Source organism: Mus musculus, chromosome 3 (assembly GCF_000001635.26).
Source record: "Mus musculus strain C57BL/6J chromosome 3, GRCm38.p6 C57BL/6J".
Classification (NCBI taxonomy): Eukaryota; Metazoa; Chordata; class Mammalia; order Rodentia; family Muridae; genus Mus; species Mus musculus.
In genome coordinates, this window is record NC_000069.6 from 58,814,162 (window position 1) to 58,838,386 (window position 24,225).

Consider the following 24,225-nt stretch of genomic DNA (forward strand, 5'->3'; position numbering starts at 1 on the left):
AGCAGGTCCCTTGGGGTTGCGGAAGGAGATTTAGGGGAACCTAGCATGCTCTTCCCTATGCCAGCCTATTTTCACAGCTGGAGTTGATTTCCTTCCATCTATGTGGCCACCTTCAAGAAAAGTTAATCTTTATGAAGACTAGAAGTGTGTGCATTTCCTTGGCAGCCAGAGCTGAGTAGTCAGAAAACTCTCTGAGCTGGGCCTCAGTGCCAGGGCCTGGCAAGGAAAAGCAGCAAGCATGCCCAGAGGCTGGAGATAAAACCCAGGGGTACACGGTGGCGAAGAGGCCATGGGCCCACAGTGTACGCAGAAGAAGCATGGCAAACCAGTGAGAAGCATTTTCCCAGCCAGAATCTGAATAGCCCAGAAGACAGACTTTGATTATCCTGCCCCTGTGTTAGGTTTAAATGCCATCTTATAGTTGGCATTTCGTTCCGGTTTATGGTTAAACCTCTCTTTCTCAAACATTGGACTATGCCCCACCTGCAACATTAACTACAAATGATTCCATACTACATGATCCAGGAATGGCAATCATGTCTTTGTTTCAGCAGGTTATTGTGACAGCCTGTGGTTATGGCCACCTTGCCACCATGTCTGTGTGTATCAGAAGATTGTTATGACCAACTTGTTATCCTCAATTTGTCTGCCAGATCCACCATTTGGAACCCCTGGACTATAAAAGCCCTCATCTCATCTATGTCTGGTGCTGATCTCTTGAACCCTGCCTGAGTTAAGGAGAGACAGTCTGAATACATAGATTTTAAAAGCTCGCTTTGACTAATTGCCTGCTTTAACTAATTTGGCTATGATTTGGGCTATAATTCTCCTTAAACCTGTGAAATTAACAGCTTCCAACCCAAGGCCTGAGAAGCTGCAACTAACTCTGAACTTACTGAACACGGGACCATTCTTACTTCCGTATTGAGAAGTGGGACAGCTCTTCTCATCCCACATCATGTCTGTTGATGATGAAGAAGAATGGAAAGGAGCTTTGGGAATCGTGAGTGCTGGGTACATGCAGAATGTCACCATCCTTGCCTGCCAGTGTGCAATTGTCTACGTTGTGTGGGAGAAAGTCCCAACACAGATGGGACCATACCAGAAGTGAGCAAGAAGAGGGCAGGAACAGCCATGTATGAACACGAATAATTAAGACTAAGAAGGCTTAGGATTCAAATTCAACTTCAAAACTGCAAGCCCAAGCAGCCTTCCTTGTTGCTGTTGCAAGTTGTCACCCTCACCTTGGCCTCACCCTCCAGTTGCACCTCCGAGGAACTCTGGAGCAGGGAGCTGGAGCCACCCCAGCCAGCATAACAAAGATGGCCAATCTTACATGCATAATGCTCATTTTCATGTCAGATATAATTTATGATAACATTAATCTGATACACACTTAATGATATCTGTGTGCTGTGCTGCCTGGGAACTAGATGCAAATGACTGTACGAGATTATTGTAATGGCTATTATTATTCAACACAATAAAGCCCAGTTTAGAGTTGTCTTAGGGTTTCCATTGCTGTGAAGAGACACCCTGACCAAGGCAACTCTTGTAAGGATAACGTTTCACTGAGGCTGGTTGACAGGTTCAGAGATTCAGTCCATTATCATTAAGGCAGGAGCATGGCGCCTTCCAGGGAGGCATGGTGCAGGGGAAGCTGAGCGTTCTACATCTTCATTGAAAGGAAGCTAGGAGTAGATTGTTTTCAGGAGGCTAGGAGGAGGGTCTCAAAGCCCACCCCTACTGTGACACACTTTCTTCAACAAGGCCACACCTCCTAATCCTGCCACTCCCTGGGCCAAGCATAGCAATAGCATTTCTTTCTTCCTTCATTTGCTAGTTTTCTAGTATCTGTACCAAACACTCAAACAGGCACTCAATCACACTCCTCATGTTTTCTAGTATCTGTACCATACATGCTCAAACAGGCGCTTAATCACACTCCTCATCATGTTTGATCTCTTTACCTGTCTGAATGTGTATGTGTGGCACCTGTATGAATGATGACCACTGTCATTGTCACAATCATTATAGTAGTATGGAACATGGAGCCAGGAGAGAGGAGATTTGTTATAAATACAGGACTATTTATTTGCAAGCATGTGGGCAAGAGACTGTGACAGGGCAAGACAATGCAAAAATTCCTCCACTTAATATTCTTGCGGAGGGCATTTCAGGTTTAACTAGAATCTGATCTCCTTGATGGAGAATTAGCCAACTCTATTCTAAAAACCAAAGGTCAGGGTGTGGAATTAACTTATCTTAGCCTGTTTGTGTGGAACCTCCTAACCTTCTCTTAGCTTCTGAGATACTGTTTGCTTTTGCAAAGCTCCCTACCTGATTCCTGAAGCTGCTGAACAAGGTGCCAGGATGTGGGGTTTGCCTTCAAAACCCTCTGCTCTGGACACCTGAAGTCACACCTAGATCCCCAAGTATGTGGGTGTGGTCCGGGGTGGTTGAAATACGATTTTCAATTGGTTCTAATCTGTGTCTGAGTGGTCATTTCTGGTGGGCTGCCTGCAACACAACACAAGCAGGGAGTTACAATTTATGACCTCTAGAAGGGAGGCGGTGGGTCTTAAGCTAGGAAAAGGAGCACCCTCACCCCTTCCTGACTTTTTTCCTTCCCATCAGTCTCATCTTAGGGATCCCCATTGTTCAAACCCTGCAGAAGCCAGGGTAAAGTTTTCCCTATTAATATGGGGTGCCCTGTTTATAGAAACCCAACAGTTGAAGTTCATAGACAGAAAACAGGTTCATAACAGATCTCACTAGTGGGTCCTAAGATGCCTCAGAGTGATGTGCAGAGACAGAATTGATAACTTCCACTAGGCCTGTTGATGAGCTAGACCGTATGCTGGCGCACCAGGCTCTGCCTCCTTACCGCCCCCCAAATAGCACACTTGCTGTCCCTGTAGCAGAGCCCACGTCTGTCTCTTACTGTTACTCTTTTATGATATTTCTCCGGAGTTTTACAGCTATGTCAGGGGTTTGTTTATTGGTTGCTAATAAGTGGCCAATAGAATGTGTTCCAGGCTAGGTGTAAAAGATGGAAGGAGCAGATAGGGATCAGGGGCTGAAAGAGTGGAAGGCTATTGGACTGGCTAAGAGGCCAGTGGTCAGTCATACTCTGTCTTTGTTTCATCGGGGGCTGCTATAGAAGTCAGGCAGGAAAAAGGCACCGTAGGAAATGGGAGAGATGAGGATAGAGCTGGTGGGAGGAGAACCCCCATTTCCGAGGGGATTCTCAGCAAAGAGATAGCCTGTGCCCTGACAGAAGGCATCATGAATCAAGAGCTACAGAGGCACACAAGACACTCAGTGAGGGTTTGGAGTCAGAGGCTCTGATAATTTGCCAGGCGGCTGCGCTGTTGAAATGCTGATTAGAACTGGTCAAGCTTCCAAGACTCCTCCCTAGAACAGGAGCATTCGGAATCCCAAGGCCCCATGGTGAAGTCCCAAGGCGTGTTTAATGAATGCTGCTGTTATTCAGGGACACACTAACATCTGGGCCACATAATGGGAGTAAGTCCAAATTCATTTTTTAAAGAAAAATCAATTCTCTCTACTTCTGGGACTTCCTTAACACTCCATCAACTCTGTTTCCACTGCGAGGCTCTGAATCTTTTGTTTTACAACCTTTTCCAAAGGGAGAGAACCGCCTTGGGGAAGGTGGGGAGAGCTCCCCTGGCCTCTGTTTGTGATTGCTGGTTAGAGGAGCTTTCAGACTTGTATGCTCTCCTGCCTCCCCAACACAAGGCTTTCAAACATCTGTGAGTGCTTTTTTATTTTTAAAATTTGTGTGTATTTTTAAAAATAGACAGTACATTGTGTGGCTCAAAAGCCAGAGTACAAAATGTAAAAAGGCTTTTTTTCCATTAGTCTCCTTGCACATCCCCCACCCCCTGGATGGCCTAGGAAGCCGTGTGGAATTTACCTCTGTATTTGCAGGTAATATCAATATAGAATCACAATGTTCTCTCCTTTTCACATAAAAGGTGAAATTTACATATATCCTTCAGACATATAAATTAAAAAATAATAATACACATAGAAATTTCTTACAGATGTAAGACCATTTATCTTATCAAGTAAAATGCACATAGAAACTGACTGGCCGGAATCCAGAATGGTTGGGATGTCAAAATTTGGAATATTATGTGTTACATACTCTGTGTGTGTGTGTGTGTGTGTGTGTGTGTGTGTGTGTGTGTGTGTGGTGCACCTGTATGTGTGTGTGTTAAGATACCTTGGGAACAGGGCTCAATTATGAATATGAAGCTAGTTATAGTATATATAATGAACAAAGATAGTTGGTATGACATTTAGTATGCCTGCTTTTTGACTGCAATATGAGGCCAGGAACTTTCTTTTTGCCATATCAATGCTCAAAAATGTTTTGGGATGTAGAGCATTTTGAGTTTTAGACTAGTCACACGCAGCCTGTAATTGCTGTAACTTCTGAACTATAGCTAGGTATAGGCTTCATAACCTCTGAGTCCTATAGAACTCCCAGGCTTACACACTAGGGTTCATTACTTAAAGGAACAGCTAACTGGGGATGTAAGGCACACATTGAGACTCTGTTTCAGGCTTCACAGCCATCAGTGGGCATGAGCCTTATGAGAACTTTGCTACCTGCCTGTTCTTCTGTGAGCCAGGGAGAGAAAGAAAAGCTGAGAGGGAGACAGATCTGCCCACCAGAAAGCACTCCCAGCCTTGATGCCAAGACGCCCAGTGACTTCATACGCTAGTTCTAGGTAGCATTTCCAGAAAAGGCTTTCGTTTCTGCTCACTGCTCTCAAGTGGGACCTGAAGAGTACACATGAGCTTCATGTATGCGGTGGGTCTGGCCACGCAGCAGGTGCTGTGTGTTTTAGATGGTCTTTGCAGCTGTCCGTGTGCACACGTCTTTGAAGGAACTGCTAACTCTCACCCGTAAGCCCTGAGGTTCTAGAGTGTGGCACAGACATTTGGAGGATGGAGAGAGTGTGGGGCATTGTCTTAGAGGTCCAAGTGTCATTATAGCTTAGAGGACCCTGTTGGAGGACAGCCTAGTGATCTTGCCGCCAGCCCTGGCTTCTTTGGCCGGGTAGGGTGATTCTGTTTTCACTCTGTGGGAGGCCTCTGCTCTAACCCTCACTCTCAACAGAGACAAGACTTGAATTCAATAAATGGTCTCTGAGGCCAGAAGCTTCCAGATCACCCTGGAGCCTCAAATGTCAATTTTTGTTTTTTGTTTCTTTTGTGACAAGCACCCTCTGCATAGCGCAGGTTGTCCTGAACTCACTATGGCCTCAGCTCCCAGAGATCCTCCTGCCCCTGCCTCCTAAGTTCTGACATTAAAGATGTGTATCATCACGTCTGGTCTGTCAAGTCCCTTTTATGTATACATATTAATTGGTAGCTCCCCAAACTGTTTCCTTTCTGAAATCAATGCCTTGTTCTAAGGTCAGGCCTAGCAAATTTCTCTATCTCCCCACCCCCTGTCCTCTCCTGAGCAGGGCCCTTTCTTACCTACATTGTTTGTTTTGTTTTGTTTTTTTAAAAACACATTTGTAGCACTCACCCATCTGCTACTTAGAGGGTCTGTCCTAGTGTATGCTAAGTAACAAACCATTGGAATGTATCTTCCACGCTCCCTCAAATATAACTGTCAGGGTGAGGGAGTAAAGAGACATAGAGTGTGTGAGGAAAAGACAGCTAGCCCCAGTGTCCTTCACAGGTACCATGAATAAGTCATTTTAATTATATACTCCTTTTACCCTGCAACAGCCATCTGTAGTCTCATGTTCGGCAAGACTGTCACAGGACAGGAGATCAGATACCCGAGTCTTGCTGTCTAGGGGATAGCATTTCACTTCATGTTTAATTGACAACTTGTACTTACTGTGGCTATTGCTGGGGCGATAGGAAAACCGTGCAGCTTTGAGGAGATGCCGGGGAGTCTCGGAATTGAACAGACCATACTGGATGGCAACTGTTCCTGTCCTGGAGACGGAAACACTCTGGATCCTTCTCCAGTCTCCTCAGCGGATGTATGGCTGCCATCGTGATTCTGTATGAAATGTCACCCCCCAAGGAAGGCACACAGCTAGTGAAGACCTCTCTTAAAAGTCTTCAGTGTTCAGGAAATGTTGTGTCACGTTTAAAGACGTCTAAAACTGCGATAAACGGCAGTAAAGAGCTGAAAGGGCCCAAATGTCTGTGTCAAAGGGACCTTTCCTAAATCTTATGCGGCTGTGAAGATGAAATGTAACTGTGGAAACATAATTAAGGCTATCAAGACCTTGACTCGAAATTATGTTCAGAGAAAAATAAAACGTAAACGTTACCATGTCCTGTTTTAGGATGACATTTTATAAGTGTTGAATGAGTCAAGGCTTGGCCAGGTAATCCTTGTTATCTTATTAACCAGACAATCAAAGAATTGGGTCACCCCCATTAATTCTTTCTGATTCATATTTCCCCTCAAGGGAGTGTGAAACATAGAACACTCATCCCACCTTTTACACACACACACACAAAAATCTATTTTTACATTTCTTCACTGATGCTTTGGCATTTGTGTGTTATTTAAGATCAACTGTTTCAGTATGCCCATTCCTATACAGTCTTGTGAAAAGAGCGTCCCCACAGGTAGCTAGACCATGAAGGATGCTGCCTTCTTAGTTTTTCTGAATTCCTGGAGGTGAGGGTGCTTTCTTATCTCATGAGCACAGCATCTGAGTCACAGACTGAAGATGGGAGGAGATAAATTTTCTAACCCAAATGGAAAGAAATCCACATTTACACCAGTGGGCTTACCCAGTGGGCTTACCCAGTGGGCTTACCCATCCAATGTAAAACCAGGAATTGACATTTATTTACTTCTTTCTTTCAAAAACTGTCTTATCTTTTGAGTGGTCTCTCTCCTCCTGAGGTAACTATCAAAATTTAATGTTTCCAGAACTAACGTAGAAACATTATCTCCCTGATTCCCATTTAGACTGTGGTTAAGAGGATGTTTACAAAATATAAGGCTTTTGCTCACACATTACTGGGAGGAAGGTGCTTAGCGTTGTAGTTAATATTAGCAATCAGTTGCTCGATCACATATATTAGTGCCAGGAAATGCGATCTTAACATTTAGTGCTGCGTTGGTTCTGTGATTGAAGTGCATCCTGAAATTCAAAATCATTACCTTCTTACATTTTCAGGCTATATGGATTACAAACATCTTTCATTTTACATTGTAGGAGAGATTGGAAAATGCCCTTTCAACACCCAAATATAATTTTATTTCCCTTATTTAAAAACAATAAGGGCAAACAAACCTTCAGAAGCCTATAAAGCTAACTGTTTTCAAAGCTGCTTTTCTTTAGGGACCACATTTAGTTTAGCAAACTTTTGTGTTACAAGCACAGGAGCTTTCTATTCTAATATCACTCCCCCTCCCCACCCAAGCAATAGCAATATGGCGTGCTTAATGGTGAAAAGTAGCTCTTAAAAGTAGGGAAAGAATTTAATGAGAAAAAAATTCTTCCATGCGTTTTCTAGCTTTACATTTTCACCCAATAAATGCCACTCCCTGTGTGACGTTACGTGCATTGAATGAATGCAAATTATGCTGTTTAATGTGACTTTTCCAAGAAGCAGCTAGAGAGAAAGTAATTACCTGAGCTACAAGCCCCTCTCTATTTTTGACTTTGAGAAAGTAATTACCTGAGGAGTTGTGAGACTGCTTCCCAACCTATAAGTGAAAGATAAAACATTAAATAGATTACTCAGTCCGTTTAAGCCTCACATCCGCACACCTTGCCAGACCCTGCCTTGCTAGGGAAAGTCTCGGTCAACAAATAGATATGTGGGAGGCATTTTAAATGTAACTGTATACTGGAAACTATCACGAGGCGAGCATAAAAGTTAAAGCATCAAAGCATCAAATCGTTGGAGATACTGTAATTGATGGGCAGCTGTAACTTGATTGTCCCTTAAGCATAAAACACGGAGATTCTCTGCATTAGAGAAGTGCGACAAGGATGTCTTACTTGTGATTCTTACCTGAAGACTCCCCTCCATTGGTCAAGAAATAAAAGTTTCCTAGTGATTTCATTTAAATCCAGCTCTAAAGGATTTTGCTCCTGGACTGAGACCTCTGGATCCATTTAGATAATTCGAGGACTTGGAAGAAAGAGGCTGTTCAGATGGGAGAAGCAGCCTGGAGTGGGAAGGAGAGCTTCCAGGCTGATGGTAGCCCCCAGCAGCCCAGAGCTCGGGCCTCCCTGTTGCTGCTCAGAGCAGATTCCATTAAACTTTCATTGGAGATAGAGTACATTTTTGCTTTCGTTTTTGTCCACTGCATAGGTGCCATGAATATTTAATCTAAGATAGATTTTCAAACAAAAGGATTTCAATTACCTGTATCAAATCATTGGAGATAATGTAACTGATGAGGAAGTGTGCGGGTGATTGCTCCTTAAGCTAGGGTATTTCCTGGAAATCGTTTGTGGAGCACAAGAATACAGACCCTGGGGCTGAAACCATCCTGATCACATTAAAAAAAAAAATGTTTGTAGAGGCAAAGGAAGATAAACAGATTTTAGTGCACAGAAACCTGGCACAGATGCAGAAGGACTGGTCTGATTTGTTTTAGGAGAAATTTAGAGAGTAACATCTCTCCCTGTTGATTGAATGCATTGTAAGTAATTGGCATAGTAAAAAAAAAAAAATAGCAGTGGTTTGTGATCATGCAGATTTTCATGCCACTTTGGCAGTTGCTGCAAAGGCCAAGCGTGGGTTACCAGTAAACATTTTATTCCTTCTTCTGACTACTGAGTGTTAAAATGGAACCTCTTTAGGAGATCATTTTCTATGAAGACATTTCTGGACATCAGCCCCAAAAAATACCAGGCATGCAAAGAGGTCACTTAGTTTTATTGTAACCAAAGTGGTCAGGGCCGAAAGGACTGATGCATACATAGCCTTGGAGCATGGCAAGGCTCTAAAAGCAGAGGCAGCTCAAGACTTCCACAGTGCAGCCTTGGAACATTCTAGCACTGTTTCCTTGCCTAATTCTGGGTGATGTTAACCATTTCATGTTCGCAGGTCCTGTAAATGTCTACCTGATTTAGGATTCTGATATAAACCTGAGAGGCATAAATAAATCCTTCCTTATTGCCCCTCTTCAACCATAAATTTTATTCCAAAAAAAAAAAATGGTTTTCCTGCTTTCCTCTTTATAATTTTACAGTTGTAATGGTGGCATCAGTGTTTAATATTTATTAGTTACCCCTACCACAAAGAAGAAAAAAAAAGAAAGAATTGCATAATTCTTGTTCACAACTAATATAATAATGAGAAATGTTCTCAAAATTCCTATCTAGAAAATCGTATAAAAATGAATTCTAGATCTGCCATTTAAATTATTCAAAGACTTAAAAAACCAGAAGTGAAGGATAGCTAAGAAGTTTGTTTTTCTTAAACTGTGTGTTTGGGGCTATGTTTTACTTCTAACTTGCATAGAATGCTTTGAAGATAGACACATAATTCCCAATGATTACACTAGTTACCAGTATACGTGAGGGGCACTGGCAGATGCCATGGTGAATAAGATGTCCTTGCCCTCTGTGGTGTAGGAAGCAAAGAGAGGAAAGGCTGTGAGGCTGCACAGAGCCTGGACAAGAGAAAAGCCAGGTTGGTTACAGAGCCTCCAGACCTAGGCTGCTTATCTCTGAGTGTTACTTCAACCTCCTACTCGATGCCTTGGACAAATTATGTAATTTTTTTGTATAAGTGTTTTTTTTTTTTAAATCTGTGAAGTAGGAATGATTTGCTATCTTTATTAAAATGTCTAATCTATGAACATGTTAAATCTTCTCGTTTAGACTGTAGACTTAATCAAACACTTGCTTAAATCAAATGATAATGGCCATAGAAGCACACTCACCATTCACAATCATTCTTTGTTCAGATTCTCACTTCTTTCCCAACTTTTCTTTTTCCTTTTCAGTTAGGTGCTGGCAAGGACCCTACAGGTGGAAAGGGCTGGTTCTGGACACCAGTGAGTCATGAGACTCAGCCACATCCAGCGGAGCCGCAAGTCTTTTCTGCATTTGGTAAAAAGACATAGAAACTCAAAAGACACTGCCAATAAGACAAAGCGGCCACCAACAGATTGGGAAAGGATCTTTACCAATCCTAAATCTGATAGGGGACTAATATCCAATATATACAAAGAACTCAAGAAGCTGGACTCCAGAAAATCAAATAACTCCATTAAAAAAATGGGGTACAGAGCTAAACAAAGAAATCTCAACTGAGGAAATACTGAATGGCTGAGAAGCACCTGAAAAAATGATCAACATCCTTAATCATCAGGGAAATGCAAATCAAAACAACCCTGAGATTCCACCTCACACCAATCAGAATGGCTAAGATCAAAAATTCAGGTGACAGCAGATGCTGTCGAGGATGTGGTGAAAGAGGAACACTCCTCATTGCTGGTGGGATTGCAAGCTTGTACAACCACTCTGGAAATCAGTCTGGCGGTTCCTCAGAAAATTGGACATAGTATTATGGGAAGATCTAGCAATACCTCCCCTGGGCATATACCCAGAAGATGTTCCAGCTTGTAATAAGGACACATGCTCCACTATGTTCATAGCAGCCTTATTTATAATAGCCAGAAGCTGGAAAGAACCCAGATGTCCCTCCACAGAGGAATGGATACAGAAAATGTGGTACATTTACACAAAGGAGTGCTATTCAGCTATTAAAAACAATGAACTTATGAAATTCTTAGGCAAATGGATGGATCTGGAGGATAACATCCTGAGTGAGATAACCCAATCACAAAAGAACTCACATGAGATGCACTCAGTGGTAAGTGGATATTAGCCCAGAAACTTAGAATACCCAAGATAAAATTTGCAAAACACATGAAACTCAAAAAGAAGGAAGACCAAAGTGTGGATACTTTGTTCCTCCTTAGAATGGGGAATAAAATACCCATGGAAGGAGTTACAGAGACAAAGTTTGGAGCTGAGACAGAAGGAAGGACCATCCAGAGACTGCCCCACCTGTGGATCCACCCCATAAACAGCCACCAAACCCAGACACTATTGCTTATGCCAGCAAGATTTTGCTGACAGGACCCTGATATAGTTGTCTCTTGTGAGGCTATGCCAGTGCCTAGCAAATACAGAAGTGGATGCTCACAGTCATTTATAGGATGGAACACATGGCCCCCAATGGAGGAGCTAGAGAGAGTACCCAAGGAGCTGAAGGGGTCTGCAACCCTATAGGAGGAACAACAATATAAACTAACCAGTATCCCCAGAGCTCGTGTCTATAGCTCCATATGTAGCAGAAGATGACCTAGTCGGCCATCATTAGGAGGAGAAGCCCTTGGTCTTGCGAAGATTATATGTCCCAGTACAGGGGAATGCCAGGGCCAGGAAGCAGGAGCAGTGGGTTGGGGAGCAGGGCGGGGGGAGGGTATAGGGGACTTTTGGGATAGCATTTGAAATGTAAATAAAGAAAATATCTAATAAAATAGTTTTTGGAAAAAAAAAAGACATAGAATGGAAGGGTTGGATATAAAAAGTGAAGTGAAAAGAGAAGAAAAGATTATGAGGTCCTGGACTGGAGCTGGAGGGCTGGGGCTTGGAAGACACAGGACTATGTTTCCATTTTCTATATTTTGTATCTTTTTCCCTAGCCCACAGCATACAGTCACCCAGTGCTCCTGCCCCAAGACTGCTTTTGATGCAATGGAGAAGTGTGGGTAATTTGAATATAGCATATTCAACCACAAGAATTTGAATACAGGATAATTCCAACCAGGAGAAAAGCTAGTGTGGATTCCAAGTGTGGAAGTAGAACGTGTGAAGATGTCGTGGGATCAAGATTCGCTCTGCTCCTTTGGAAAGCAATGATTGTCACGACAATCATTTACTTGGTTCAGTCTTAAAAGTGACGTTTGTAAGTCTTGGACTTGCACAAGCGTTTTCATTAGCTTGTAAAATCACCCCAAACTTTTCTTTTTCTTTTTTTGTTGTCTTCATGTAACATTTCATCAACAGAGAAGCAGAATTTTAGAGACTCTTGTTTTTATTTTGAAAGTCTTGTTAGTGTTTAAATCACCTTGCCTCTGGAAAGACTTCTTTAGGATGGGGTTAAATCCCATAGACCTCATTATTCACTTTCTCTAGATCTACTTTCTGACATGGAACTGGCTATGTTCCTTCCTATCACAACTCTGCTAATCCGCATCCCCCAGGAGATGGCTGTGTATTTTCCTTTTGTTCTTTGGTTTTGTAGTGAGAAGGAGGACGATGGGGTCAGGCCCAGGGTCAGATTTCTGCTCTTCTAACAATGTAACCATAGAGAAGTTATTCAGTCTCCTAGTTTGCTTCCCATGCTCCCGCTGACACATGTAATAGAATCCTAATGACTGTGACTCGCCAAATTTCTAACTTTTAGTCAGTGTCTTCTCATCTTTGACAGTTTCCCCTAATTTTTTTTTATATTCATGGTTTACTTATTTACTATACATGTATTATTTTCAGAGTGGCAGCAAGAGTCTGGGACAGGCCAGGAACTCCAAAGTCCTGAGAGAAGAAGTGGACTCAGAACCTCAGCAATTGGTGGCCAATTAATAATGGCTGTGGGTCTCGGTGATTATTTCACAGGCCTTAAAAACTAGGACGGCACATGGAGAATGCGTGTTGGTTTTTGTTTTGTTTTTGTTTTTGTTTTTGTTTTTTTTGCACCTGATTCCTAAAAACTTGGGAACTCCTGAATTATAAGGGAAATAGATGATCCAAACTGGCAGCTTCACGGTAGAGGCTGATTCCTAGGAAGAGTGGAAGAGTAAGCCTTGCTTGGGAGTGTGGAGCTTTCAACTCAAACCTCTGACTTCTGTGGAGTGAAAAGAGGTTGAATATTTAGTTCCTCGCCAAGGCTATTGGCTCCATTTGTCAGTAATGTCAGGGTAAAAGTATTCCTGGGCAACAGGATTCAGGGAGCTTCTCAGATGATAACTGTGTCCAAGCACTAAAAGGGAGGCATGCCTGGTCCGTGGGGACGCAGACTTCTGCCCTTGGGACCTGTCCAGACCTCCCCCTGATGAATGTCTTCATCTCGTTGCTTATTTGCATATTTTATGATAAATATAGTTAAGAGGCTTTCTGGGTTCTGTGACCTATTCTGTCCATCTACCAAGGTTTCTTGGGGACCATTGTTTTAGAGCTAATAGGTCAAATTATGGGTAACGATTACAGGTGGTTTGAAAATGTTGAAAGTCACACATGGAGAGTGAGTTGTAGCTCAACGGTGAGGAGGTTGTCTGTGTGCCAGGCCTTTTTCTTTTTACTATAACCAAATACCAATCGGAAGCAACTTAAAGGGAATATTTATTTTGGATTACAGTTTCATGGCAGAGAAGGCATGATGGCTAACAGGGGTCACAGCCTCTTGGTAGAGAAGGCATAGGGTCAACCCGGTTGGATCTTCTGTAGCAGAAGTTTGTGGACTAGCTTGTTCACATCTTGGTAGAGAGAATGCAGACTTGAAGATCAAAAGCAGAGCCAGGCTATAAACACTCACAGTGGCTTACTGTCTGTGTGCTAGGCCAAGTATCTAAAAGTTCCACAATCGACAAAACTGCACCCTTAGCTGGGGACCAAGTGTTCAAATACACACATCTCGCCTGGAGAGTTCACTTTCAACCCTGCGTTCAACCCAAGCACTGTAGTGAACAGAAAAATGTATTTAATACACTTAGCCTGCCATCCGGGCTCAGTTTCACCTGTTGTACACATGCTCAGAGCTCTTACATCAATTGACAGTGACGCCAAATCCCCAGATCCAAAGCCTATCTTATGCCAGTGCTGAGTGTCTCCTGTAGTTTCCTGGATACCAGGATGCCCATATGGATAAGCTGTCCTTTGGTACTCCAAGTGTTATCGTAGAGGATCCAACACCAGCAGTTAGAACACAAGTCCTAAAGCTCAACTGTCTTAGTGGGAGCTTTTATGTATTTGTCTTCGGGTTAGCCAAGTACAGATTATCATAGACATGACATCCTGTGGCTCAAGTGGACTGTGCCACCAGACAGAGGAACTGGCAGGGTTGAGTGAGCACAAAACCCGTGAATCTCACAATTGAGAATGGTAGAACTGGGACCAACTCCCTGCCTAACTCTATTACTGAGATCACGAATCCTTGCCTGTGAGCCCCTGATACAGGTGTATGTTCCCTCCAGGCTTGCTCTCTTCCAGCCCCTCTGTATTCTTGACGCTCAGAATCAAGCCAGCTTCTGCCCTGGGTTCTGCCTTCCCCTTCCTGCCTGCCATGTGGACACCCGGTGGGGAAGCATGGTCAGAGGATCCCCAGTCCTAACTTCGGGCTGTGTATGCCAGCTGTGCCTGGGTACACAGGAGACTGGGAAACACAGCAATTGTTCTAGACGCCGTTGTTTTCCACCTGGAGAAACAGACTGGGGACCCTGTTACTGTCTGTGTTCTATGTCTCCTGAGCAGCCACACTCTGGGCACCCTAGCATCTAGGCAGACACGTAAAAACGTTCCATTTTCTTTGGAATCCAGAGAGTCCTCCAGAGGCAGCAGAATTAATCAGGTGTGTAATTCTAGGATCCAGAAGCCTCACATATTGATAACAAAACCAGAAAGGGAGGCAGCCTAGCCGACGTGCCCAATAAGAAATGAGGTGCAGCAAGCATCTTGGAATCTTCATATAGGCAGTGGGAGGCCGCCTCGTCCTTTCCCTCTTACACCATCTGCCATGTGTGTCTAGTCAGTGGTAACTGCTTATGTGACTCTTGATAGTATTGGGGACAACACAACGGCAAGGTCATGTCTATCCTCAGGTTGTAGATCAGGATTTCCCTGGCTCTGGTAACTTAATGTAATCGAGTCCCTCCCCCTCTCTCCTGGGAAATAAGTTATAAATAACAAATCAGAGTGCTCTTTCATCAGAAGCTATGGTTACTAGGAGACAGGCACTGTAGTCAGGTTCTCTGTTGTCACTGGACATGCATGGTGAAGTGTAAGCTTGGGTTCTTGCCCTTGGCTTTTCGAATAATTCTTAAATATATACACTTTGAATAGCAAAAAAGCTTTTAAGGAATGAAGATGGGCTCTAATCTGAACTGCTCTGAAACTTTGGATGCATTGATTCACCTTTCTGGGCTTCAGTTTAATGCTCATTAGTGAGATGACACGATTGGAGTACATTAATTACTGGCGAACTATAGTCCATGGTCCAAATTTATTCTTCTGTTTTTTTTTATATATCTTACAATTCAAGAGTGGTTTTGTATCTTAATTTCTTTTTAAATTATTGATATTTTGATTTTTCGAGACAATGTTTTCCCGTGTAGCTCAAGCTGGTTTCCTGCCTCAGTCTCCTAAGTGCCAAGGTGGTGAGTACAGGCCACTACGTCTGCCAGATTTTTATGTGTTTATATGATTGAAAAACTGAGAGAGGAACAGCTATTATGTGAAATATTGCAGCATTTCATATTATACTACAGAGTATACTATTACAGGAGGTAAGATAATACAATTACATACTGTATAGCAACATAATACTTTATAACTGAAAATTTGTATAAATAAAGTTTTATTGGAACACAGACACACTCTGGGTTTCTGTACTGTGAGCATTTTTGCACACGCTAGCAGGATTGAAGAGTGGTGACCGAAACCATAGGGCCTGCCAAGCCTAGCATATTTTCTATTTGATCCCATCTAGAAACTTTGCTGACTCCAGAACTGGATAGAACTGGATTCTTGCAGCTCCATGTTACAAATTGCCTAATTCTCATCACAACTGATTGTCTACCTTAGAAAAGATGCCAAGGTCTTGGTGACCAGGGCCTGGGACAGTGGTGGGGTGTCTCTATTATTCTGGCAGGTCCTGAAAGGGACTAGGATGTGTGATGGCCAGGGAAAAGCCTGGATGCTGAATCCAGGCTTCCCTGCTCAGTGCCACTCCAGGCCTCAGACAGGCTGAAGATGCCCAAGCTTTCCCTTAGAGTCAGGGGCTGCATCACTTCTGGAATTAGGGTACCCTTGTGTGGTGGAGAGATCCCCAGATATACAACTGACGCACACTGGAGGCTTGAGACTCCTTCCCAGGAAATTCCAAGTCACTCCATGACGAAGATACATGGCAGCTACTTATAATGTATTGAGTATATCTGAAAAAAAAAACAACTCAATTAGGGAAAATTAAGCACTGCATGTTTGACAATAAAAAAGTATTATTTTTTCCATGTGTGATATTGGTATTATGATCATAATTTTAAAAAGAGTTCTGGGTAATTAAAATGTTTATGGATAAAATATATGATGTCTAGAATTTGCCACAAATAATCCTGTTGGTCTCCTGCTGTAAGCTCTGCATTGCAGTGCAGATAAAAGGGAAAAGAAGGAAGGGTATATACCTGAAGAGCATGACACAGAATTTGCTTACAGCATGTCTGCTCACATTCCATAGGCCAGAATCACGCCACCACTAGTGTCAAGGGAGGTCGGAAACCCAGCCTAGTGGAGCAGCCATCTGTTTTGCTCAGAATGTTATTACTATCCAGAAAGGCAAGGGTAGACACGGAGGGATCTTAACCAGCTCCTTTCACAAATGTCTTAAGTGCCTGTTACAGACTCTAGGTGCTTCCTTCAGATCTGAGCCTTTTTTCTTGCCTTTTCCTCTCCTGCTGTTCTGTGCTCTACTTCCTGCCCCCTTCTTCCCACCTTCTTGTCAATGGCCTGGTTCATGGGTCCAGTGATCACAGCTCATCGGGTCCTGGTGGTCCTGACTCAGTTGTCTTCTCATTGACTCTTCCTGTACCTTACTTGATCCTCCACCCTCTCCCCGACCACAGTCCAACAGTCACAATTCTTTCTTAAGTCCAGCCACCTTTAGTACAGCTGTGACCATGGTAAGTCTCATCTTCCTCCCCTCGTAGAAGGCTTTATTGCCTCACAGAACAAGCTGCTTAACCCATCTTAAAGCACAGTTTTGAAGATCCTGCTGGAATCATGGAGAAGAGGGCTTGGGCTCAATGAAGGGTAGAGCATCAAGCAGTGGAAGTAATGGGAGCATGGAGGAGGTGTGCTGTACTGCATGTGGCCGGAAGGTGGTCACACTGCCCCTTGCACAGAGGGACTCTCCAGCAGCTGGTACAAGCTCCAGATCCTAACTCATCCAGACCTATCTGATCCAGATGTGGAAGTCTGTTCTAAGCATGCTAGATGTTTCTTTAGGGAATTGAAGTATTTAGACTCCAGGGTCAGATGATGATGGTGGTGGTGGTGGTAGTGGTGGTACCATCACTGCCTAAGGCCTACAGGAATTACCTCAAATCTGGGTTCTAGAAATTCTATTTCCCCTCTCCCCCTCTCTCTGTCCTTTCTACTTTCCTTTGTTTCCTCCTTCTTCTCATTTCTCCTCTCCCTCGTTGAGACAGGATATCGATGTTATGAAACTCACTATGCAGTCCAGTCTGACCTTGGGGTCTTCTTGCCTTAGGCTCTGAATATACAATCTCTCTTATAAGAGCCTTCACTGAGAGGGCTGGAGAGATGGCTCATCTGCACTGGCTGCTCGTCCACGGGACCAGGGTTCAGTTTCCAGCAGCCACATGGACGCTCACACCTGTCTGTAACTCCAGTTCTGGGGCTTCTGACACTTTCATACAGGCAGGAAAAATACAATGAACATAAAATAAGAATAAATTATGGAAAAAAGAACCTTAACTAAGTAATTGTATTATTAACAGAGTGAGGAAGAAGAAAAGGAGGAGGATGAAGGGGATGAGGAAGAGGAGAAAGAAGAGGAGGAAGAGGAGGAGGAGGAGCTGCAGCATCAGCTTGGACTTACAAATCCACGCCCTTTCCACATGCTCGAGGTAAAGTGTCCATCGTGATTTCTTACTTTCCATGTTCTGGCAGCAGTCAGGGTTGTCCACTAGGAAAGGCTCCAGCAGGGAGCTGGAGAGCTGGCTCAGAGGTTGAGAGCACTTGCTGTTACTATAGAGGACCAGAGTTCAATTACCAGGAGCTTACAACCACCTGCAACTCCAGCTCCCGGTGCACACATATACATACAAATGAAAATAAAATAGGAAAAACAGAAGGCCCTCCCAGCAATCATTGACACTGAGGGGGAAATTTTATAGATGTATGTTTTCTTTACCAATGTGACTATGGAGTAATTACATAATTACTTCTAATCATGCAATGAAATGTATTTTGTCTTGATAAAGGAATTCTGTGTATTATGATCAAGGGGAGGAGACGGGCTTTCTGAAGAAAGGGTCCACCTTTTGTCTCTCCTCTTTCTATCATTTGAGGCATCTCTATCTGCATTAGAACCCTTTGCTTTTGTGTCTGTGTGCTTGTGTGTGCAAACATGACTTCCCTTGCCATGCGGGGTACAGTGGCAGGTGAGCTCTTCTGTGCTAGACTCGCAGGCAGAGGACACGCCTTCTCTGTGTTCACATGTCTGCTTCTTGATTTCCAAGATACACTCACACATTTAGCCCTGAGTACGGAACCTCTGATGGCCTCTCTTTGAACCCTCACTCTAAGGCTTCTGTTCTGGTTCCTCGTCTCCCTGTCTTGTAACACAGGGGTTGTTTCTCTATAGAACAATAGAAAAATTCCCACCAGATCCTTGTCGAAACTAGCAGGACAATGAATGGGTCAGTTAGCCTTCCATCTGTGTTCTTTATTTACCCTTACCCTGCCTAGGTCAGTCTCATTATCTCCTGAGTAAGTTTCTATGAAGTGTCCTTACGGTTTGGCTAGTTTTCAGTCCTTTCTCTGTTGGGCCCCAACATGCTGTTTGGTAATGCAGATCTGATGAATCATTTCTGCCCAGTGATCTGCTGGATGAACTCCAAGCACGTAAGACCTTCCCCAGTGTCTATGCTTGTATGCTCCCAGAGCTAGCTTCCACTAGGATGCTGAACACTTCTCTAGGTGCTCACATCCATGTTGCCTTGGCTCCACCAGCTCACTCCATTAGCACTGCCTTCTCTACATTGAATGGTTTGGGGGGTGGGGAGTCATGCCTCAACTGAAAGGAGGCATTGATCTGAAGTGCCTGCAATTCACAGAATAAGAATTTTGAACTATCTGGGCAGTGGACAGATTTAGAAAGTTCCAAAATGTCTCACACAGAAATTTCCAAGTTCAAAGTAGCCATTTTAAAAATAGCAGATAAGCCTTACTGTTATTAATTAAAAGTGAAATGTGGCACTCTTAAAGCAGAAAGGAAAGCATAGGATGGAAGATTTTAAAAGGTAGGGAATAGAGGCTTGGGGTCTATCTTCATATTGCTTTGCTCATCTTGGGGGAATATGGACAGAGCCCAAGTATCACTGACCTGAAATTGCCCAGGTAGGGCAGACTTGGCACCCCTGCTCATCACTGTGTGGCAGAAACAAATGTGCCAGAGGAAGCACACACCATCTGGTAGACTTTATCGAGGCGTCATTAGCTCTGCCAACTGTGACGGGGAATCATCTTGTATATTGTGGAGAATTCAGTCACAGACTGATTCCTAACTATACAGAATATGGGCTGAAGAGCTTTCTAGATGCATTAAGCAGATAGAAATGAAAACTCATAAGACTGAGGCTTCTCCTTCTTGTCTGAATATTGACACCTGTATATGGAGAAGAAAAAACAGGGACTTGTGAGAGGCTGTACAAAAACATGTGGCGTCTGAGACACAAAATAGCTGGTTAGGACACTGGCCAGAAAGTACCTCAGTGCCAGGAGGGCTGTTCTCCTCCCTGACTCCACCCCACCACAGGTCTCAGCACTTTCGAATGGGGAGGGGGCACAGCATTCCCTGGGAACAGTTCCTCTGTTGTGGTTATGTAGTTTCTCACTGAGGTCTAAGGTTGGCTCTGAGCTATGAGATGTGCTGATATAAACACTGGAATAGCAGACTTATTTCTGAGGGCCCATAGGGACTGAGAAACTTCGAGAATAAAATGGGAGGAACTTGAGGGAGAGGGTATGGGTTCATTCTCTGTTAGGAGGGGCTATTAAGATCCATGAAAGGCTACAATGCTTGTTCTCTGTGTGCACATCCTCTAGAAGCCAGGTGTGATGGCTATTCTTGGTTGTCAACTTGACTGTATCTGGAACTAATTAAAACTCCAAAATGGAGGGGCATACTTGGGAGAGATTTTTGTTTAATTTGAAATTTGAAGATCTACGTCTAATCTGGGTCTTTGGGATATGAAGGCACACCTTTTAATCTAAGTGTGTTGAGGTGGGAAGATACACTTTTAACTCATCTGGGCCATGTCTTCTGCTGGAAGCCTATATAGGGACCTGGAATAAGGAATCTTTTGTTCTTTGCATGCTTGTTCTTGCCTCATGAGCAAGTCTGTTTCTTCACTGGTGTTAGAGCTACTTCTTCTTCAGAATTTCACTGTATACTGAAGGCAATCTGAGCATCCGGCCTCATGAACTAGATTACTGGATCCTTAGACCTTCTTACATCAGCAGCCAGTGTTAGATTACCTGGACCACAGCCTAAAAATCATTCTAATATCTATCTATCTATCTATCTATCTATCTATCTATCTATCTATCTATCTATCTATCTATCATCCATCCATCCATCCATCCATCCATATGAGGACGAGTCTTTTAAGTATCTGCACTAGGCATTCTGATTTGCCAACACCTACAGATTCCTGAGCCTCTCCAGTCACTGAAGCCTCTCCTGGGAGCTCAGAGAACAAACACTAAAAACCCCTGTGAACTGTTTTACACATTTAAGAAGATAAATGCACGTGTTAATCCTTATGCACCAGTTGTGAGTGGGGAACAATTTGGTGAGTCTGTCTATAAAACTTTTGACAATTTGTGGAAAATTCAGGACGAGAAGGATGCTGTTGGTTGATCCTAGCATCTCTGGATACATTGACATGGGAAAGTAATTAGCTCTGTGATAAAAATTAACCAACTTTTCCAATCTCAGAATATGGTAAAGGATAGCAATTAACTTAGTGATGAAATTGTCCTAGACACACCTAAACAGTCTAAATGTTTTCAAATGCACCCTGGGAGAAAATCTTCTCTCTACCAGCCACAGAGCTCAAGCCAAGGGGAAAAAAAATCAAACTTCATTATAAGGCTGGCTGGATAATAGGCAAAATTGAAGTCCCAACCTTGGAGGGGGTTAGTGGTTAAAGTAACAACATTAATTGGCAAAGAATGGAATCCTGTCACTTGGGAATAGAGATATGTAAGAGGACCCTATTGAAGATGAGAACTTCAAACCCTCAGATTCTCAAGGGTTGGTCTCACTGCAAAAAGTAGTCGTTTCATCCCCAGCAGAAGATATATCCCAATCCCTGAAATAATTGCCTTTTCTATCTTTCAGTGAGGACATTAATTCTTCATTCTCTGCTAAATGAGCAGGGAGTTTCTCTGAAGGAAATGCCCGGTAAGACAATACTGATATTCTTCAGGATTCATCAATAGTTACCTTTAGACTTATAATCAGATTTAAGGCAAAGCAGGCTCCTAGAGGGGAGGTAGAAAGTAGTCCATGAAGGGGTGTGCTATACTACTAAAGAGCTTAGTGAGTTTGCTAATTCAGTCAAGCAGAAGTCTAGACACTATGTGTGGGAATGAACTGTAGGGTATAGGATAGTGGTGGAAAAAATATAAAACTAGATCAGGTTGAATTTATTGATATAGGTGTGCTGAAAGGAGATATTAGGTTTAAAATGGAAGTTCATACAGTTAAAAAACGGTGTCAAACGTTTGTTTGAAGAGTTGACTGAAGCTTTTGTCAAAAGATGGCCTACTGTAAGGGAGTCATAGATACCTTATATCCCTTGTATTAGTGTTAATAAAGGGATTTTAAGGCTCAGGGAAATTGCAATGCTAGAGTGGGTACACTGTGTAAAACATAACCCTGAACATTGAGAAGGCCCAGAAGACACGCTCTTCACTCATCCTATAAGACTCACACTTGTGAAAGGAGCACAGGCACATTTGAAAGGCTTTGTGGTCACCTTTTGCCTTGTGCCAGACCTTATGGTTGGAGAAGCTGCTGTTTGGTTGGATAAATTAAAAGCAGTGGGTTTAATTAGTCCCCAAAATAGCAGGAGCCAGGTGGCAGCATTGAATCACCAAAGGCAAGATGATTGTACTTATACTGGGCAGCAAAGTCCACAGTGACCTGACCCATAATGGTCAGCACAGGCAAAGTGAATTTTATTATGGTATGACTTGTGTGGATCTTTGGTACTGGCTAATCAAAGATGGTGTTTCCACTCATGAAGTAGGTAAGATGCCTGCTAAAATTTGCTCAAAATAATGAAAGAAAAGCTGTATTGAATTGTGCCAAAAAAAGAAAAAAGAAAAATAAAAAGAAAAAAGAGAAAAAAATTTTAGATTATGAACCAATTTCCAGTCCTGAAACAGTTCACAGACCCAGAACCCCTTGAGTGAAGGGGTGGCCAGGTTCCCCTGAGGAAGGACCTTGATAAAATACCAAAGAGTTTTACTGTTAGTCTTTCTCTATTCTTTCCCCACAGGAACCCACAGCCTTTTACAGGGGCGATTGTACACTGTAGCAAAGGAAACAGTCAGACTTTTCAGGGTCTACTGGATACTAGTTTGGAAGTAATGCTGCTTGTGGGAAATCCCAAGAAACATTTTGGCTTGTAGAAATTAGGGGATTAATGGAGTTTGTCTGAAGTTTGATTCAGAGTAGGTCCAGTGGATCCTGGATCTCATCCTGTGGTTATTCCTCCAGTCCCAGAATGCATAAGTGGGATAGATATACTTAGAATTCCCTGACCTATGGAATAAGGGCTATTTTGGTTGAAAGGGCTAAATGGAAGCCTTTAGAGTTGCTTCTGCCAGGGAAAATAGTGAATCAAAACCAGTATCATTTCTCTGGAGAAGGAACTGTAGAAATTAGTGCCACCCTCAAGGAGTTGAAAAATGCAGGGGTGGTGGCTCCCACTACATCTCCCTTTAATTCTCCTATCATGTCAGTAGAGAAGACAGATGGATCATGGAGAATGTCAGATGACTATTGAAACTCAATCAGGGAGTGACTGGGATCACATCTACTGTACTAGACGTGGTGTCCTTACTGGAGCAGATTACACATCTTTTGATACATGGTATGCAGCTATTGATCTAGTAAATGCCTTTTACTTGGTATCTGTTCATAAAGATTGCCAGAAGTAATTTGCTTCCAGTTTCCAAGGCCATCAATCCCTTTAAAGTGTTACCTCAGCTATAGATTAACTCTCCAGCCATGTGTCATAACTTAGAGGAATCTTGATTATTTTTCCCACAGAATATCTCATTGTTTTACTATATGGATGACATTATGCTGATTGAACCAAGTGAGTGGGAGGTATCACTCATTTTGGATTCATTGGTAACACATATGTGCATCAGAGAATGGAAAATAAATCCAACCAAAATTCAGATGCCTTCTACCTCAGTGAAATTCCTTAGGAGTCCAGTAGTATGGGACATGCAGAGATATTCCTTCTAAGGTGAAGGATAATTTATTGCCCTGGTCCCTCCAAGAAAGCACAATGTCGAGTGGGTCTATTTGGATCTTGGAGACAGCACATTCCTGGTGTTATTTCAGTCCATATACTAAGTGACTTGGAAAGCTGCTAGCTTTGTGTTAGCCTGGAATAGAGGAAGACTCTTCAACAGGTCCAGGCTGCTCTTCAGGATGCTCTACTGCTTGGACTATATGATTCAGCAGACCTGATAGTACTTGAGGTATCAGTGGCAGATAGGGATGCTGTTTGGAGCCTTAGGCAGGCTCCTCTGGTTGATTCACAGAAGAGACCTTTGGGATTTTGGAGCAAGGCTCTTCTATCATCTGCAGACAACTGTTTTCCCTTTGAGAGACAGAATTTGTTCTACTATTGGGCCTTGGAAACTGGATGTTTGAAAATGGGCCACCAAGTTACCGAGTGACCTGAGCTGTCCACCATGAGATGGCTGTTATTCCACCCACCAACACATGATCCACAGAAGCAATGTCTTTGCAAATGAAGTCCTGAAGGCACAAACAAGTTACATGAAGAAATTGTCCAAATGCCTATGTTTTCTTCTCCCATTACAATGTCTCCTGCTAAGCATGTGCCTATAGTCTCTTGAGATATGCCCTATGATCTGTTAACTAAGGAAGAGA

At 43.0% G+C, this 24,225-nt stretch overlaps 1 long non-coding RNA gene and 1 other non-coding gene across 2 annotated transcripts in view; one reads left to right on the plus strand and one right to left on the minus strand.

The window, feature by feature from the left end:
• Positions 1–8,064, minus strand: part of Mindy4b-ps — a 32,109-nt gene extending 24,045 nt beyond the window's left edge. Inside the window, exons 1-3 of the transcript XR_001783853.2 lie at positions 8,047–8,064; positions 7,661–7,735; positions 5,894–6,061 (exon numbers count right to left, since the gene is read on the minus strand). This is a non-coding gene — a transcript (MINDY lysine 48 deubiquitinase 4B, pseudogene). The remainder of the gene's footprint in view (positions 1–5,893; positions 6,062–7,660; positions 7,736–8,046) is intronic.
• A 2,766-nt stretch (positions 8,065–10,830) lies between these two features.
• Positions 10,831–15,643, plus strand: Gm40059. The gene is made up of 2 exons (XR_003954488.1): positions 10,831–10,866; positions 11,705–15,643. It is a non-coding gene; the product is annotated as a predicted gene, 40059 (long non-coding RNA).
• Positions 15,644–24,225: the final 8,582 nt, after the last annotated feature.